The sequence below is a fragment of the Plutella xylostella genome, chromosome 12, assembly GCF_932276165.1.
Source record: "Plutella xylostella chromosome 12, ilPluXylo3.1, whole genome shotgun sequence".
NCBI classification, from domain to species: Eukaryota; Metazoa; Arthropoda; class Insecta; order Lepidoptera; family Plutellidae; genus Plutella; species Plutella xylostella.
In genome coordinates this window covers 1,690,799-1,709,135 of record NC_063992.1, presented here as the reverse complement: position 1 = coordinate 1,709,135, position 18,337 = coordinate 1,690,799, and the positions used below count along the sequence as shown (strand labels likewise).

General features: G+C 34.4%; 1 protein-coding gene and 2 long non-coding RNA genes across 3 annotated transcripts in view; 2 read left to right on the top strand and 1 right to left on the bottom strand.

Moving 5' to 3' along the window:
* Positions 1 to 18,337, top strand: part of LOC105390255 (neural cell adhesion molecule 2) — a 119,602-nt gene that overhangs the window by 39,643 nt on the left and 61,622 nt on the right. The gene's annotated exons all lie outside the window — the stretch shown is intronic.
* Positions 1,845 to 8,509, top strand: LOC125489222. Its single transcript, XR_007266819.1, has 3 exons — positions 1,845 to 2,110; positions 5,145 to 5,147; positions 8,498 to 8,509. It is a non-coding gene; the product is annotated as an uncharacterized LOC125489222 (long non-coding RNA).
* LOC119692271 lies at positions 12,357 to 13,302 on the bottom strand. Its single transcript, XR_007266818.1, has 2 exons — positions 13,126 to 13,302; positions 12,357 to 12,734 (listed from the first exon to the last, which is right to left on the bottom strand). It is a non-coding gene; the product is annotated as an uncharacterized LOC119692271 (long non-coding RNA).

The window sequence follows — 18,337 nt, the reverse complement described above, 5'->3', positions numbered from 1 at the left end:
CTGGAGGATGCCCGAAACTTATTATCTACACTTTAATACTTGTAGTTACCTTTCTACAAGTAAATACCACATTTGTTTGAGAAAGCTAATCGGGTTCCGAGTATAGAGTAAAGTGGCACCCCTATTAATTTCTGCTCTTTCCTGGTGCCTACCAGTGTAAGTAAGAATTATACTTACTTACCCTAAAATCACCCAAAATGTACTTGAACATAATTGTCAATAAAGTTTGCGAGTAAAAGTTTATCGACCCACTGTGCAAACTTACATGTGTGCGTGTCACTGCGTGTGCTGTGTGAAGAGCATTGAAAACCCAAAATTGGCGCGGCACGTCACCCTGTACGGGCCCTTAAACACATAATAATATTTGATTTACCAAATAACTATCAAAGGAGAACGGCAGTGGGCGTACCGCCTTTTTTTTGGAGCGTTTCAGAACCATGTTTTCACCATTTATTAATACAGTGTAGATAAGGTATTTTCAGTAATTACAATATTTTTAGAAGTCGGGGGAAAAGAAAAAATGATAAATGAAGAATATTTAAATGTAAGTATAATGGAACGTAAAAACAAACATATAGAGAACGGAACGTAACAACAGTGGTGCCAGACCTCGGAATATTACCAGCAAATCCGAGCAAAAAAGTAATCGAATAGAAATATCGATACATTCTTAAATACAAAAGATATTTTATTTATCAATAAATTACATGTTCTGGTACTATTTGTGCCAAAACTAGTACATTTGGTTTATAAAATATCATTATATTTTAAGTCTTGAAGACTTTTATCCATAGTAAACCATTTTCTTTTTCTGTTTATTCGATTCACTATAATCGATATTTTTTGAATATTTAAATCTAATAACACTGAATCTTGCTTGTCAATCTTGTCATAGTAGTTTTTATTTCATTTTCCATTACCTAACCTAATTATTTAATATTTTGAATACCGCTGAAACTGCTGAAGATATAGAACAAATGTGACAAAGGGGAGAACCAGACCCGGTTCCTGTTCCACCTCCCCGGCAGGCTCCCGTCCCACTTCTTTATCAGGAACCTGCAGAAGCAGCAGAACAAGAACACGCAAAATCCTGACAATATTTTCTATGAACCATAGGATGATAAATACCTAAGTCAAATATGAGAAGAGCAACTGCGTTCTGCAGTTCGAATCCCGGCGCTGACATGTACCAATGTGTTCTTTGAATTTAATTAAAATGTATACCTACCATCACACTTACAGTGAAGGAAACCTGCATACCTATCTAGATTTAGCATATCTAGAGAGCCAGGTGCAGGTACTTACACCCCAACAGAGAATAGAATAGAGTAGGTAATAGGAACATAAAATTCCTAAAGTTGATTCCAGGCACATTATGTTATGTAAATAAAACAATGATCTTTTAAACAGTATATTTTATTTCATTACATTACTCGCCAAATGCATACCCATATAGTAGAACCTTTACATATAGCATTTCGAAATGGCATAGCAGATCCCTGTTGCGGAATGGCAATTTAAAACTTCAGAAGTTGGATAAGTATAACATTATTCCATGATGAAAGTAGTAGCCTGATCTAGTCGATAATATTAATAAAATCATTATATTTATTATGTACGTTGCACGTCCCGTATTTATTTAAACGTAAACATATAACTTGATATACCTAACATATTATTATCAAATTATTATTCACGTTGTTCGTCTTGTGTTGTTCAAGTGTTGACATGGTGTTGACGTTTAGTTGTTGACATGACATGACATGACACATTTTTTTATCATTTTAATTTTTTTGCTCTGGTTTGTCAATTTTTATCATTATACTGAGATCCAACCTAGACATTTATGACGTAAATCACAGAGTACTTGGCATAAACATTACTTCACTTGACGTTCCATTCTTCCTGTATGAATGTTTACGTTCCATTGCGACTACATTTTAAAGATTCTTTTTTTCCGTTTTTCTCTTTTCTCCCAGCTTCTAAAAATCTAGTAATTAATTGACTTGTGTACCTGTACAGTGTCTCTCTAATCATGGTACTTTCATTACGGAACCCGTCATTTCCATAGTGGTACAAAACGTCCTTAGAACCCTGCCTTTGTCCTTTAGTCAAATCAATGATTTCAAAAGGAAGGATAGGCCCCTTAGAACATTTTACTTAAACCTTCTTCATACAAGCAAAATAACTGTCATCTGTCATAATTTGTTTGAACTATGTCAGTGCCGAGCAACTATCTTGACGACGTAACCTTGTACATGCGTTCAAAATTTACCGTCACCGGACATTGTTTTATTAAGGTAGAGAGTCCATATTTCGCGATATTCAAAATGGCGTCCTTATTTCGAGTTATATTTATTTTCATGATTATTACTTATTTTAATAGGTTTGGATACTCTAAAATTACATTAAATCGTTCATTATCTTTAACTGAAACTACTTGATGTAGTAAATATGTTTAAAATTGCCTAAAATTACTAAAAACTCATGTAATGTGCCGTGAGGGCGACGCCGCCATGTTTTTCATACAAACGCGACCCGGCTTACGTAAGGCCAGCCATATTTAATAATTGTGTTTTTTAATATTTATACGACGTTCAACTTTGTAAATAGTTTATATTTAGTTTATTATATTCTTATACTTACATTAAATTTAAATTTTAACTCTTTTTAAACTAATTTAACCCCTTTAAACTCAAAAACAAAATACCTCGGTATAAGGGCCTGATTTTTATACGTTGTTCCTAACTCCGAGGTACCCTCGGTATATGGAAAAATACTATGTCATGATTTTTAGCTTATAACTTTACAAATAATAACATTTGAAGTATATGCTTGATTACATAATAATAATGATGAACGTGACAAGCTTATAACCTAATTCGGCGGTACAAAATATCCTCTAGGAATCTTAATATGACAAGATAATTGTTGACGCAAAAAACATGGTTACCTAGAAAACCTTAACTTAGTATGTATATTTGAAATGATAAAAAACAGTGTTATTTTATCGCTATTAACGTAAGTGATACATATTTTTACCAATATTTTATGTATGATTTGAGTAACATATCTATGTTGTTTCTAAATCGATAATTTGATAACTCGAAATATGGATTATTAAAATACTTGCTGAACCCCTAATATGGAGTATGACATTTTACATAGGTAGGTACCTCGGAAATCGGAATTTGACTACATCACACCTTCGCAGTGTCATCCGATGCCGTCATCAAACCATAAAATCAAGATGAATTAGCGACTTTCTTCCTAAATATAAAAGGGGTGTGGATAGATATGCCTGACTTTACGAAACTACTACTAGATACTACCTACTTATTACTCTTTATAAAAGAAGAAAGAAAGAAATTTGTAGACGTAAAACTTTATTTGGGTGAATAAAATAACACACACGACGGTTGAGTTTTTATAAACTTATATACACAATTGCCTAATTTCATTTCCGTATTTTATTTCCATTATCCTTCTACTTAGAGGTCTGATGGCCATTGTAATATTGTTATCCCAGAATTCCCAGATAAATGAATGTCCTGTATACTGCATTTCATGTTTGGTTTAGGGGTCTGGTTGATTTTTTCATTTTCTTGTTGTTGTCACTGAAAAATAAAGTAAGTAGGTAAATTGTATGGATAGTTGACAGAATTAAGCTTATCCTTATAAGTTGGTACCCATTTTCACAAAACTTAGTGAGTTTAGAAACGAAAACGCTAGAACAAAAACCTAGGTTAGTAACTAAACTGATGCCAAATTACTGATAAAACATAAAAATATTTCCATTTTACGTAATTTCCTAAAATAATTCGCACACAAGCTTACCTTATCGATTTTCCAATTGCATATTGCAAATACAAACATAATAATTTAATAAAAGATGTTTGTTTTCTAATGTAAAGACTTAAAAAAAATGCTTTCAAAGAATAGCGGCAAACTTTTCGGCGGAAAATTGAACATGGCGCCGGCGCGCCTCCAGTCCAGCGCGCATGCGCCATAGAGATGTACCTAGTGCAATGTTCCTTGCTTCCGACCTATGCTTGAATGAAAAAATAATCGATGCTGGATCGATTCCTGGGTAGATACTTTTATTATAATCATATTCGTTTATGGTAAATATATTAGGTACTCATCGGAAATTAGTACTGATAAGGTATTTGGCTTTTGTAAGTATTCGATACTTTTCCTCATCCCTTACACATCTACTTTTATTACGTATCATCAACTTTTAAACATTTAAGTAAGAACATAAAATATCGTGGAAAAATTTTAGACCTTACTTAGATAAAAACTATAGTAAAAAATGTTTAAATCATTCGAGTTCAATAATCGATTAAATTCGATTACTGTCACTATTTCATCAATTTACCCCATCTCTACTCTATTTTTTTTTTAATCGCTTGGAAAAGTCCATAGAACATCATAGAAGCATTATGAATATTTTTTCTAGCCAATGTTACCAGTTGCAATAATGAATTATGAAAATGTTACATAAATAATAGAAATTATCACGAAAACCAATATAAATGGAGAGTATTTAATTCTCTTCATTATTTTCAACTACTATTTAGAATAATTAAATTTATTTGGAGTACTTTAAGGTTAAAAAAGTATATCGATATTTTCGATTGTAATTTCCTTATGTTCATGGCCACACTCATGGAGCCACTGACAGGACTAACTCGGAATATGGAACAGGCTACCTCGGTATATGGAAGAAACCATAATCCTACCTCGGTATTAGGGCAAATCGACATGTGTAATAAATTATATTTTTTTTAGTATAATTAATGTGTTATCAATGAATCTGTGTTAAGAAATATAAAATTTAACGTATATTCTTACAGAAGACAATATTTCACATCAATATTGATGGTTACAAATGCTTATTTTTCTTACTTACTTTCAAATGTTGTGATTTACCTCGGAATAAGGACGCGATACCTTATTTGCAGGCGCCATATTTAAGAGTTATATAGTTTGTGTCACTACTACAATTTAAGACAAATCCAACAACTAAAATTAAAATCCGTCAAGCGTTTTGGGCTGTTGAGCGTCCTTTACAAATGGACTACATAACTACATCACGCTCCAAAACGTACGTGTGTGCAACAAGAAAATATTCTCGGAAGATTGTCAACTAAAAATTACGTGCGTACAAGGTTACAGCGCGCGGCCATTGTAGACTTTGGTAGTAAAATAATTATTGCTTTATAATATGTTTATTACTTAATTTAATGATAATTACCGATGATACGATATTCCATGTTTCTTTTTGGCCTTCGTATCATGGTTTTTGCAGCCTTTCACAACACAACTACATATTTATCACAAGATTCACAAGACCATCTCTCGGCCACAGACAACTGTCGACTGAGGAGCGTTGGCCCTAAAATGACGATTTTAGGGCCAACGCGCGGGTGCCATTTTATTGAGTGGGAGGCCCTGTCCTTACGCTAGTAATATATATGTCAATGAGTCAAATATGAAATTTCTTGGTATCCACTTTATATCTATAAAAAAAATAGCAGACGGGCCGGCCCTGGAGGAGCCTAGCATTACTCAGTAAATTAACGTCTTTGTTGTGATAAGAAGAATAGATTACTGATATAGTGTTATGTTATTTTTTATAACTTCGCGTAAAACTCAAGTACTTATAAACAAGTGGTCGCCGCGCCCAGCCCCGCCCTGTCTGCGTCCAAGTGCATGGCTGCATCTAATGTATGGAAGCCATACTGCAATACACGTCAATATTATGTACTAGCCGCTTAGAGTAACAATATGCGAATGAGATGGTGTGTCACATACTAAAACAAAGCAAAAAACTTGCCACATTTTTTTACTATCAAACCGTTTTAAGTTTATCATTGTAGCAATAATTATTTATTGCTATATAAAGTTAGAAATCTTCTAACCGAACATATTTAAAACTAGCTGTTCCCGCGAGCTTCGCTTCGCCTTAAAAAGTTTTCCCGTGGGAATTCCGGGATAAAAAGTAGCCTATGTTCTTTCCCAGGGTCTAGACCGTATGTATACCAAATTTCATTCAAATCCGTTGAGTAGTTTTGGCGTGAAAGAGTAACAGACAGACAGACAGACACAGTTACTTTCGCATTTATAATATTAGTTAGGATTAGGATTAGGATAAGAGCTCAGTGGTAGAAGCGTGGTATTATTGCTCAAGACGTTTCTTTTGCACTGACCCTGATTATACAGCACGGAATGTAAGTTTATTCAGCAAGACGTGTTGAAAAATAATAATATGCTTTCATTATAATTGGGGGAGCCCTATGTTAAGCAGTGGACGTCCTATGGCTGAGATGATGATGATGATTATTTTATTCAATGTATATTTTGACAAGGCGACTAAACTGAAAATTTATATTTGTTCCTTCTGGTTTCCACTGTACAACCTATGGCTCATTCTGTAAATAATAATTTATAATCTAATAGCAAATGTTTGGCTCTGTTATTAATACATAGGTTATTCCATTAACCGCACATAACAGTTTGTTTCAGATGCTACATAATCATTGACCTATTTTACGGTAAATATTAAACGTTAATGTACAGGCTGTTTAAATAAGATACAATAATTTTAGTATTGTGATTCGTTCCAAATCTAAAATAGGTTCCCTTTGAATCAAAACTTGTAATGTCATAATTAAGTTTCCTTTTAGATTTCAGCATTTAACGATAACAAAAAAAACTTAAAGTTACAAAAACATTACTGTATCTTCAACTCATACAAAAAAAAGTTGACCATCACGATTTGTATGGCTTCAAACTGTATTCTATTGCGACAATCTAACATACTTACTACAATAACCTTTATGTGAGCACCCTGTATATCCGTACATTGTTGGCAAAACCCGACTGTAAATGTGGCCATGATTAACTCTACTTTAGGGGAAAGAGATTATCCGCCATTCGCTTAGATAGGAGTCATTTGTTACTAACGATTCTACACGAGTATACATTTGTCCCTATTCAACGATGTGGCTCCATTAAGAAAGTAGAGAAAGAAAGAAAACACATTAATTTAAAATCATGAAATATTATCAACATTCAATAGAATAAAATAACACACACATACTCGTACACTTACACGTTCAACTTATAACACCCATTTTTCTAAAAACATTACCCTCCTCCTTCGGCAGTCGGGTAAAAAATAATGCCGATGCCGTGTCGAATATTTAACTTCACAATATTTCAAATATAAATAAATAAAGACTTTTGTATTCAAGTCGAACACTTTTAAGATAAGAGGTGAAATTTTAAAATGAAATGCAAAGTCTAAATCCATACAAGTGAGGAGTGTTGAGTGTAGGCTTAAGTTAACGCTAACGACAGTCTGATGTACTATGTTTAACCAACGAGAGGAGTATTAAAGATGTTTTAAGTTTTATACTGTGAAGGTTTCGTGTTTCTATATAGGTACCTGGGGCTTTGTAGCTATAAGATAAATGGGTTAACTTTGAGACTGTCCTTAACATTATTTCGATTAGTTAAATGGTAGTTTTTAAAACAGTAAAAAAAAATTCACGTTTTACCTAATATATTTAGGGTTTGATTCACAATGTCTGGTTAGTGGCTATCTGCGAGATAAAATACATGCTGTCACTGTCAAAAAATAATTACAGAGAGTGACAGCATGTCTTTTATCTCACAGGTAGCCACTAACCTGACATTGTGGAACAGGGCCTTAGCAAAACATCTCATTTTTCTTCTGTGTAACGCTTTATTTAATACAGATGCGCTTACTTTCCTGAAGTGTTTATTTTATTATTCCGTTCATTTTTCTGACAGATCACGCGCTGAATCACATTATAATCTGGAGCGACGTTAATACAAAACGTGTACGCGCATATCCTTACAAAAAACTGAACGTTTCCTCAAACTCAAGCGCCTCGATTCGATACGAAAGAGTTATTATGAGCAACTTTACATATCCGATGGTAAAACTCTAAGCTTATGATCTATTGAGCTGGTTTTGATAAAATAAATGACTAATCTAAGCACTTTTGAATTCAAAATCAGTTAACAAACTGTACTAAATCAGTGTGTCATAGCTAGATAATACAGATCCGCATATAGGTACACATTCGTCGAACTTATAACACTCTGTTTTTTATCGGGTGTAAGTAGCCAGTTATATCAGACAACCCAAGAACAACGCGGACTCGGGTGTACCCAATGAGACAGCCAGTCAATAGGAAGAATGTTCCAGAAAATAAAATAAAGTTTTATGTCAGCAGAGAAGAGGTGAAAAATTTTCTTGACAAAGCCCTCCGTAATAAGAATAAGACAGACAGAGACTTTGTTTCTTTACCAAATAACTTGACGCAAGTTTGTAAATATAGAGATATCTTTTCTAATATTTACTGAGAGGAATTTTCCGTCCAAATAGTTTTTGAAAATATGGTAGTTTTTCAATTTGCATGTCTGTAATGCCTATTCTAAGGCCAATTGACGTTAAGAGCGATTTAACCAGAGAGTGAACGATGAAGATGATACTAATTGGCTGGTGAATCGTCAATATCATAAGTGCTTTTTTTATTTTCAAGTTATACTAATATTACTAGTATTTTATTATCTATGTATAAGGTGCAAAGTAGGTATAAAGTTACGATGAGGGAGACCCTTTTATGCCCTTTCTGTACGATAAGCAGCACACCTTGTTTTTTATATTTTCAGTCTGTTATTTGTTAAATTTCATCTGTTATATTGCAGCCTGAAAATATAACAGCAACTGTTACTAGAAGAAATGTGGCACAAAATAATAAATAAATCGTGCTTATGACCACGGCAAAATGTGTACTCGTCTACAAAACTGTTTTTTATTCCTCCTAATTACATAAATATTATTAGGTTGTCTGGAAGAGATAGCTGTAAGCAATAAGGCTACAAATAAAGAGGACTGTACTTATAAATTGTAATTGTTATAAAATATAAACCCTAAATGTAAGTAGAATCGTATTGTAGGACAACATACTTATTATTTACTTAACCCGTTGCAGCTTATTATACCTACGATAAACACCTTCACTGCCGTGATAAAAAACTTGTATAAAAAGAAGGAATGTAGGCGTAAACAATTTATTTCCATTAAGAGTAAATTATAAAATACTGCTCCTGTATTTTATGTTGAGAGTGTTTTTATTCTTTCCCGCCATAAATATTTCAGCATCTGAAAGGCTGGCTCGTCTAGTTAACTAATAGAAGATTGGGTGCAGTTGTTAGTGAAACCGACCGCTGCGCCGAAGGTCCCGGGTTCAAAACCCGGTAAATATTTGTTTCAAACACACATATACAGGGTGTTGCAAAAAGGGTATACTGGTTCCGGCTTAGTATACCCTTTTTGCAACACCCTGTATTTTGCCTCGGGTTATGGTTGTTTTGGGGCTGATAACCCACAGTGGATTGTTTAATGGGCTGTGAGTGTGCTAGTGTAGTGGTTATCAAATCAAACGGAGGTCCCGGGTTCTTATTATATAGATGAAGTCCTAGTCCTGAACAAAGGCATTTTAATCAAAGATGTATTTTTTTAACAACATCATCTTTTGCTAATTGGCTACCTAAGGGTTTAGATTGATAAACAGTTTTAACCAATAGATTAAGGAATAAACATATAAATAGATATTAAAAACGTTATTTTACGCCATAAACCAGACTAATGGGATTGGGTCGGGCTGTGTTCGTTTATTTAGCCGATGGGTAGTTAAAAGTCTAGTGCAGTGGTTCCCAAAGTGTGTGCCATGATAAACAATAAAAATAAAGTATAGGTAATAAGTTTATCCGTTTATGAGGTTCCTTAAAACAGACAAATACACAGATACACAGTATACAAGTAAAAATTGTAAAACTCATTATTTTTTGTTGGGGGGTTTATCTAGTGAGCTAGTAAAAGGCCCCAAGGGGTGTTCTTGCCTGACGAAATACAAAGTTTCGTTGAGCTAAGATGCAATTTGTGAATTTAATGCAACGAGGAAGGGTCGCTGTTCTTTAGCGCAAAAACCCCAAAATATTCTTTTCGTAAAGCATATTACAAACATAAGCAATAAAAAGTTCCACTTACAAAATGGACCCAACTTTTGAAACATTTAGGTAATTGATATACATATATTTTTCTGGACTCACGGACAAAAAGTTTGGGAATCTTAGATCAAGTGCGCTTAGTACCACAGGGTGTGCTAGATCATTTGAACTGCAACATAAATATACTGGACTTATGGCTGATAGCCAGTGTTATTGTTTTAATTAATTTAGTTAATTAAACTGATAGATGATTCCGTATTCCTGCAAATTCTGAGTTTGTAAAGAGAGCTATAATATCCCGTTTTCAATTTTAAACCCCGAAGGAATAATAGGGGTGTTATAAGTTTAACTTATATGTGTGATTTACGTTTTGTTTTTTAGAGTGCTTGGTAATTTTCCCCGAGTGTTAAGCCGTATTTTATCAAAATCGGCTTAGCCATTTGATAGTTACGCGTATTTTTGTGATGAATGTCGGGGGGTTTTACCGTTGGTTATCACGTTAGGATACAATACACACTCTTGCCACAGGGCTAGGTACCTATTTTAAATTTTATTTCCACATCAACGCATTTGGCCATATCAATTATTAATTAAGCCACAATATGCTTTGTACTGCAACTACATTAACGGCTTTATTGTACGGGAATAAAGCCTTTGTTCCGTTGTATTCCTGTTGATTACTAGTGCGTTATTGAATCACCCCATTATCTGTTATCAATACACTATGAAGTACCGTTCAGCTTATGTCATTATTAGAATCCGCGCCACCATTTAAGTCTTACGGCAAAAGTGGGAACTAAACGACAGCCCTCGTTCTGTTAGACTTTTCGCGCGCATTCGATGCTATCAACCTCCCATTACTACTTTCTAAACTTGAATACTACGGAATTGACACAGAATCTATAAATTGGTTCTCCAGCTACCTTGAAAATCGCGCTCAACATGTTGTAATTGATAACACAGATGGTTCTTTTACTATGTCCGAAAGAGAAGCACTAAATCGCGGTGTACCTCAGGGTTCTATTTTAGGGCCCTTACTGTTTATAATCTACTCTGCCGACTTAACTCATACTATAGCCGATTGCAAATATCACATTTATGCAGATGATACTCAGGTTTATATATCATTTGACCCTAAAGATACAAACTCTGCCATTCAAAAACTAAACAAAGATTTGGATAATATTAACGTTTGAGCAAATAAAAATACACTTGTCTTAAATCCTGCTAAGTCAAAATTTCTAATCTTAGGATCGCGAAAACAAATCTCCGCCGTTGAATCTTACGACTTTATTGTAGAAATATGTACAACAGCAACCGCTTGAACGCGTCTGGGAAGCACGCAATCTCGGTGTGATTATGGATGCTGGTTTAAAATTTGAACATCATGTTAGCGAACTGGCTAAGGTTTCTTTATACAAACTAAAGCTTTTATACAGGATACGAGATTGCTTAAGTAAAGAATTGCGCGTGAAACTGTGTGAGTCTCTGGTCTTATCGAAATTAAATTATTGTGATACACTATTCGGTCCGTGTTTGCTTGAGAGTTCCAAACGCATATTACAACGAGTACAGAATGCCTGTGCTAGATTCTGTTTCAGCATTCCACCTAGAAAACATATTACTCCGTTCCTGAACGCTGCCAGTATGCTTAGGATGGAGGCTCGCAGATAGCTTCATTTTGCCGTTCTTTTATTCGGAGTAATTAAACAAGAAACGCCTAAATACCTTTTTGACAAACTGGGGCGCTCTCGTGAGCCACCCCTTCACTTTACCCGAGGATCCCTTTATATGATAAAAGTACCCAAGCATAAAACTCAGGCATTCCGCGGAAGTTTTCGATATTTATCATCTAAATGCTGGAATAATTTACCTCCACCAATTAGACGAGCTAAAACCAAAAGTTCTTTTAAATATCTTCTTAAAAATACCTTCTATCCCTTCAAAAACTTTGTAATACGTCACATTCCGCAACATATGCCAAGTCATATTTATTATTTTGAATTTGCTTGTACCCCGTCTAAAACTGACGTTTAATAATTTGTAAACTGTATGTCTATTTATTTTTACAGTGTGTCTATAAAGGCGTGAAATTAAATGATGGCGTTGCTAACGTTCATGTAGCAACCCTTTATAGCCTGACAAAACGATTTTGATACTAGCAGTTTTTCAAGTAAAATGAGTAAATAAATAATATTCATTACAGTCATATTTTATGTTTGTTTTATTTAAATTATATACCTCTACTTATGAAAAGTTATTTAAACAAAGATTTATAGTCGAAACAAAATAAAAATACACAATCTGTATTTACTGTCTTTATTTTGCACCATTAAATAAAATTACAGAACATGAAGTACAAAAAGGCGGCCCAACAGCTTAAACCAATCTCTACCGGACAACCTCTAGATGGAAGAGATAAGTACTAATTAAGTTTTATGAGGTAGCTGTAGTGCGGGTATGCTACATATACTAACAACAATAGAGATTGCGTTAACGCAACCTTGGTGGGTGTAAAAATATGAAAGTTAGAAAATAACGCAGTTGACGCAGTGCACAAATATAAAAATTGTCCATTTCTTTCTTTGGTCGGCCTCTTCTGTGTTTCCCAGGGGTTTCAAATTTTCCATTATTATTAAAACCTTCATCTACTATCCGCCTAACTGTACTCTCTGATTTTCCTGAAAAAATAAAGTACAAAAAATTCAGTAAATGGAATTTAAGATTATTTTGTAGAAAGATTACTTAACCTAATACCTATGTGCCATAAAATTTCTGTCGCACAAATTGGCGGTCCATATATCGGAGATAACCATGGAAACAATATCTCATTGACATAAATCAATAATAATTCAAAATTGGTTGAAAACCATTCAGTTTATTTTCAGACTGAGTTATACCATTCTTAAAGTATCAAAAATTATGGTCGCACTCTAATATGACCCACTTACAATGTCAATCTAACCTAAAAATATGCATTGTAAACAATGCTTTTTATGGTCTCCAAATCGCAAATTCAGTAAATTTGTATCTTCAGGCAGACTAAATACAAACAATAACTCGATTACATACCGGTCATAGATGCTGTTCGGCCATAAACATCATCCAAATCCCACAAAATTTGTCCAGCTTGGAACTCCGCCATACATCGCTGGAAAACTTTAAAAATTACTTCCCGCGTACCACTCCGGTTCACTTTACTCATTTTACCAACCTATTCGCGTAGTTTGGCCCTAATTTATTGCAATTTAATTATTTAATTAAAACAATAAACAATATAAAAGGAAAACAGTATCAGAACACCACTCGATGACAGCAGATGTACTTATGTTTGGCATTGTTTGGTGTTGCCAGGCGCATAACTAATGTTAGTTCCTCAAACATTCATGTCACGACTTTATAGACAAACTGTATATTGTTGTTATGCATTACTATTCTTTTGGTATTTTACTTAACTGTGTGTGTTTACCTAGTTGTGTTAAGCCATCCTGTTTATTCTAAAATATAAATTAAGTATTATAATATTTTTTTACACTGCACCGAGCACGACTCGCGGCCACCTGATGAAAATCAGCGTCACAGGCTTCTGTGACATTACGAGTATGTTGAGACGGTGACCATTTTGTTTGAGACACTTTGTAACCTAGTGTATTTTTTATGTTTTGTGTCTTTTACGAAATAAATGCCTTTTTCTTTCTTTCTTTCTTTCTTTCTTTCTTTCTACTTATTTATTCATAATAATAATTACGGTACTACTGACGGTAGGACTGGTCCACCGATTTAAAGTCGCTCAGCGTGCTATGGAGAGAGCTATGCTTGGGGTTTCTCTGATGGATCGTATCAGAAATGAGGTTATCTGTCAGAGGACTAAGGTTACCGACATAGCTGTCAAAATATGCAAGCTGAAGTGGCAGTGGGCTGGTCATATCTGCCGAAGAACCGATAATGGTTGGGGTAGACGAGTTCTCGAGTGGAGACCACGAACAGGCAAACGCAGCGTGGGACGCCCTCCTGCCCGCTGGACTGACGACCTTAGGCGGGTGGCGGGTAGTGGTTGGATGAGGAAGGCCGAGAACCGAGTGTTGTGGCGCTCCTTGGGCCACAACACTCGGTTCTCGGCCTATGTCCAGCAGTGGATGATTATTGGCTGATGATGAATAATTATTATGCTCTGACACTTATAAAAACATCGTTTCAGTTTGGTTCGTTGCTGAAAAAAAATTTCTTCCAGTGTAAGCAGGAAATAAAGTAGGTATATATGTAGGTATATGGTATAACCTATTCTCCTCACCGTATTATGATTCAAATACCTACTGATGCCGATATTTGGAACCTATTTTACGAACTTAATAAAATTCACAAGTATCACATGGTCCAATAGCAGACGAGCTTGGTTTACTAGTGTTGTACCTTGGACTTTTCATCGATGATATAATAATAATAATCCTTCATTTCATATTATAAACTAAACACAATACATTTTAAAAAATACAAAAAATAATAAATATAATACAATATATTATAATAAAAAGAAAACTAACTTAAACTCTAGAACTAGTAACAGGGGATTTAATAGTCTGTTTCGCCTCCCCGTAGCGACAAAAAACGATTTCCGCAGGCCAGAAGTCCCGCGGCACGTTACCTTTATCGACGCCGAGATTCGAGAAACTCGTTTCGTTAATCATAGAGCCGTATTTATCGCGATATAGTGACGACTAGGTTATATGTTATTTTTACCTACCTCTTGCGGAATAGGAAAATACTCTTATACTTATTTTAGAAACTTCATAAATAGCTTGGAAGCTGTGTGTGCATCTTTTAGGAAAAAAATATAAAGAGCTTTTCAAATAAAAAACTATAAATAATCAACCTAGTTTAATAGTACACTCACGGGCAATGAAAAAGTTTCATTGAGAAAATCATTAAATTACCACTGACCGATAAAAACTAAATGACACCTTCTGCAATATTTAAGTACATTTAACGGAGCATGAGAATAGTATCAACGTAAATATTTTTTTAAAATTTTCTGTTAAATGTTTAAAAAAATTGGGCTCATTTTGGAACTGGAATTACAAAATGCAGACACCAAATGGCCCCAATCTTTGCACGCGAGTGTAAAAAAACTAATATTCGATATGGACCATTATCGATGGTTTAACAACTCTAATGCAAATAAGACTTTTACCACTTACTTTAGCTCGAACAATATTTAATATTATATATCCCGTTCCTCTTTTACAACTTGACGTGTTATATGACACCTCTCTTTCTTAGTGTCTGATTTTACCGCCTTACCGCATAAAGTTTCAGAACTAAATAGTACCTACATTGTTTAAAATATTAACATAACATCCGCGCTTGAATTTAACGTCTTTTTGTGTATTGGTCTGTGATAAATGATGACATAGCTTACAAACGGATGAACCAATTATAATAATAAAGTATCCACTAATCTAACATCTAATCTAATAATAAAGTAAATGACAATGGGCGTTTTGGGACCTATATCCAATAAAGTCGAGACATATGTACATCGTTGGATAGCTCTTTTCAAGTGAGCAAAAAAGTATTATGACGACAAATCCGTATAAGTTGTCCATTTTGAGATATATTCGTCGGTAGGAAGTATTTTTCTATGGCATTGCACTCTCTCTTCTGATGACAGTTAGGGCGTAATACACGTAAACACGTATTATTGAAATTGGAAAAATTACTTTCAACTGGTTTTATTTACTGAGATAATAAATAAATATAATATTATATGAAATATGATCATTTTGTTATAAAAATTAAAAATGAACGTGAAAAACTAACAAAAACATTAAAATTACAGAAATAAAATATAAAAACTTTCAAGGTACGATTATTCTAATTGGACAGTAAATCAAGACAAGCGCTTCCGTTATTCATATTCTGCTAAAAATACCTTTTCAACGACGTATCACTCATTTCTATTGGTGCTGGTCCTAGCTTCCATATATTTGTGCCCATCATCATTTATTTACTTACTAATATTTTACTCGTACCTACGTCCACGAGTAAATTTTTTAATTAAACTTTCAAATGCCTTACCGAAAAACATAAAAAAAATATTTTCGCATAGCAATTCTTTATGTGCGAAAATTATTTCCCGGAAAACTGTTAAAAAAGAAAAGCCGAAATAACAACTTAAATGATGTCCAGTAAAAATCTCAACTACAGCGCGTAGCTCGTGGTACCACGGGGGTTACTCTACACTGACGAAATACCAACTAATAAGAGCTGTCGCAATCCGCACGTTTAATACAACGAGATAGAGTCGTGGCTCGCGCAGCAGCGCTACGAAACTCTCGCTTTTAGTCATATAAAGTGACCCCCCAGTTAAAAATTTACGCTTTTATATAAAATGTTACTGTAAAAGTAGGCACGTTTGCGAAACGGTGTATTTAAGTATTCCCAGCACAGCCTTCCTGTTACAGTTGTACTTCTGTAATTTATAGACAAGTTGTGCTGGAAAAATGAGGGGAATTGATAATTTCCAGCCATTTTCCAGCATCGCACTGCTGCATCGAGTAGCGCAGATTTTTCAGCTGGCAACTGTTTTGCTGACTCTATATTGTTCTTGTGAGTCGGGTCTTTAAAATATTTCAGGAGGAAAACGTGTATTCAATATGTCATTTACCTCAAAAACTTTGGATACCTCGCACCACATATTTCTAACTGTGATATGAGGTGCAGTGAAACTTTTGTACTGAGGAAATGAAATGTACTTTTTGTTCAAATACACTGTCCATTTTTGGTGGAAACGCAGGACTTTCAATAAAATAATCTTCTGCTATTTTTACTTTCAGTGTGTAGGTAATTGTTGCTTTTTACTGAAATATAGGTACATATTTATAAAAATACATACATTTTTTTTTTTTATCCACTAAGAAACAAACAGAATTTTTACCAAATTCAATAAGTTTTTTTATTGGCACGGCTGTCAATTTACACAGGCAGTATCAACGCGACCCCTGAACGCTTGCCAACTTCCCAACTTCATATTCCCACCGAATTTTGCGACATAATTTCCTAAACACCCTGTAGCTTCGATGTCCTTACTAACAACTTGCTTTCAACAATATCTCAAGTGTTAATGCTTGAAATAGTTTGTAGTTTTCGGATAAAGATATCTAGAGGTATTATGTACAGTTTCTCGCTTGATAAAGTCTACGTAACCGTGAACTTAAGTCCTGCTCAACTTCAATTAAACCAATTATGACCAAGGTATTTCATACTTAATTTGTGTTTTGTTTTGATATTATAAAGAGAGAAACTGGACATTAGCTCAGCTTAATAACAGAAATGTAAAAAAAAACACTAAGGGTGGGTTGCACCATTTAACTTTAACTATTACAAACGTCAAATCCCTTGAAGATCGATCTCTCTCGTCAAGGGATTTGACGTTTGTAATAGTTAAAGTTAAATGGTGCAACCCACCCTAAGTATGCATATTTCTCATTCATTTTTTCTTGTAAGTACAATAAACATTCAATATTGTCTAAACCAATACGTAAACAACAGTTATGTTTTCCCTTTGTTTTGCCTTCATTCCTATCATAACACTTAGAAAATCTCATATACGTTCGGACAACACACACCAAGCCAAGACAAAAACCAAAATCACAAGGAAACAAAACCTCGTAGACATATCGACAAATCCCAGCAAAAAGTGTACAGACAGTCTCGTATGTTGTTTCTTAGATCAATAATATACGAACTAGATGTAGCATCACATACAAAAACAAAGCAAAAACACTTTCCCCATTTTATTTATCGTAAAACAAGATAAACGTTTTAAGTTCCACAACCATTATACCAATAAATACATTCACAAATCTTCTAACCGAATTTTAAAATTAGTTCCCACATTCAAAGTGAGCTTTTGTATTTTTTTCGAGACGTTTCTTTTGCACTGAAACTCCATCTAGTCCGTAGTATTGTTTATCAAAGATCCAGACTTAATCCCGTGTTTCTAATATTCAGTAGGATGAGAATACCTCTACATACATACATACTTTTTTTTTTTTTTTTTTTTTTTGCCAAGTGATAACTCCTTGACCTCTCAGGACAAAAGAGCCGAGTGTCGACACACCCGGGCCTATTTCAGCTCAACCCTGCCATGCCATCGCTACGTTTATTCCAACGCGATAGAGTCTCGATTAGCGTGGCATTTTAAAACTTCTCATTCCGAGGCTGAGTACGGCCTTTGTAAAACAACACCCTTTAAAGTCCTTGAGTCTTCCTGTGCGGAGGATAG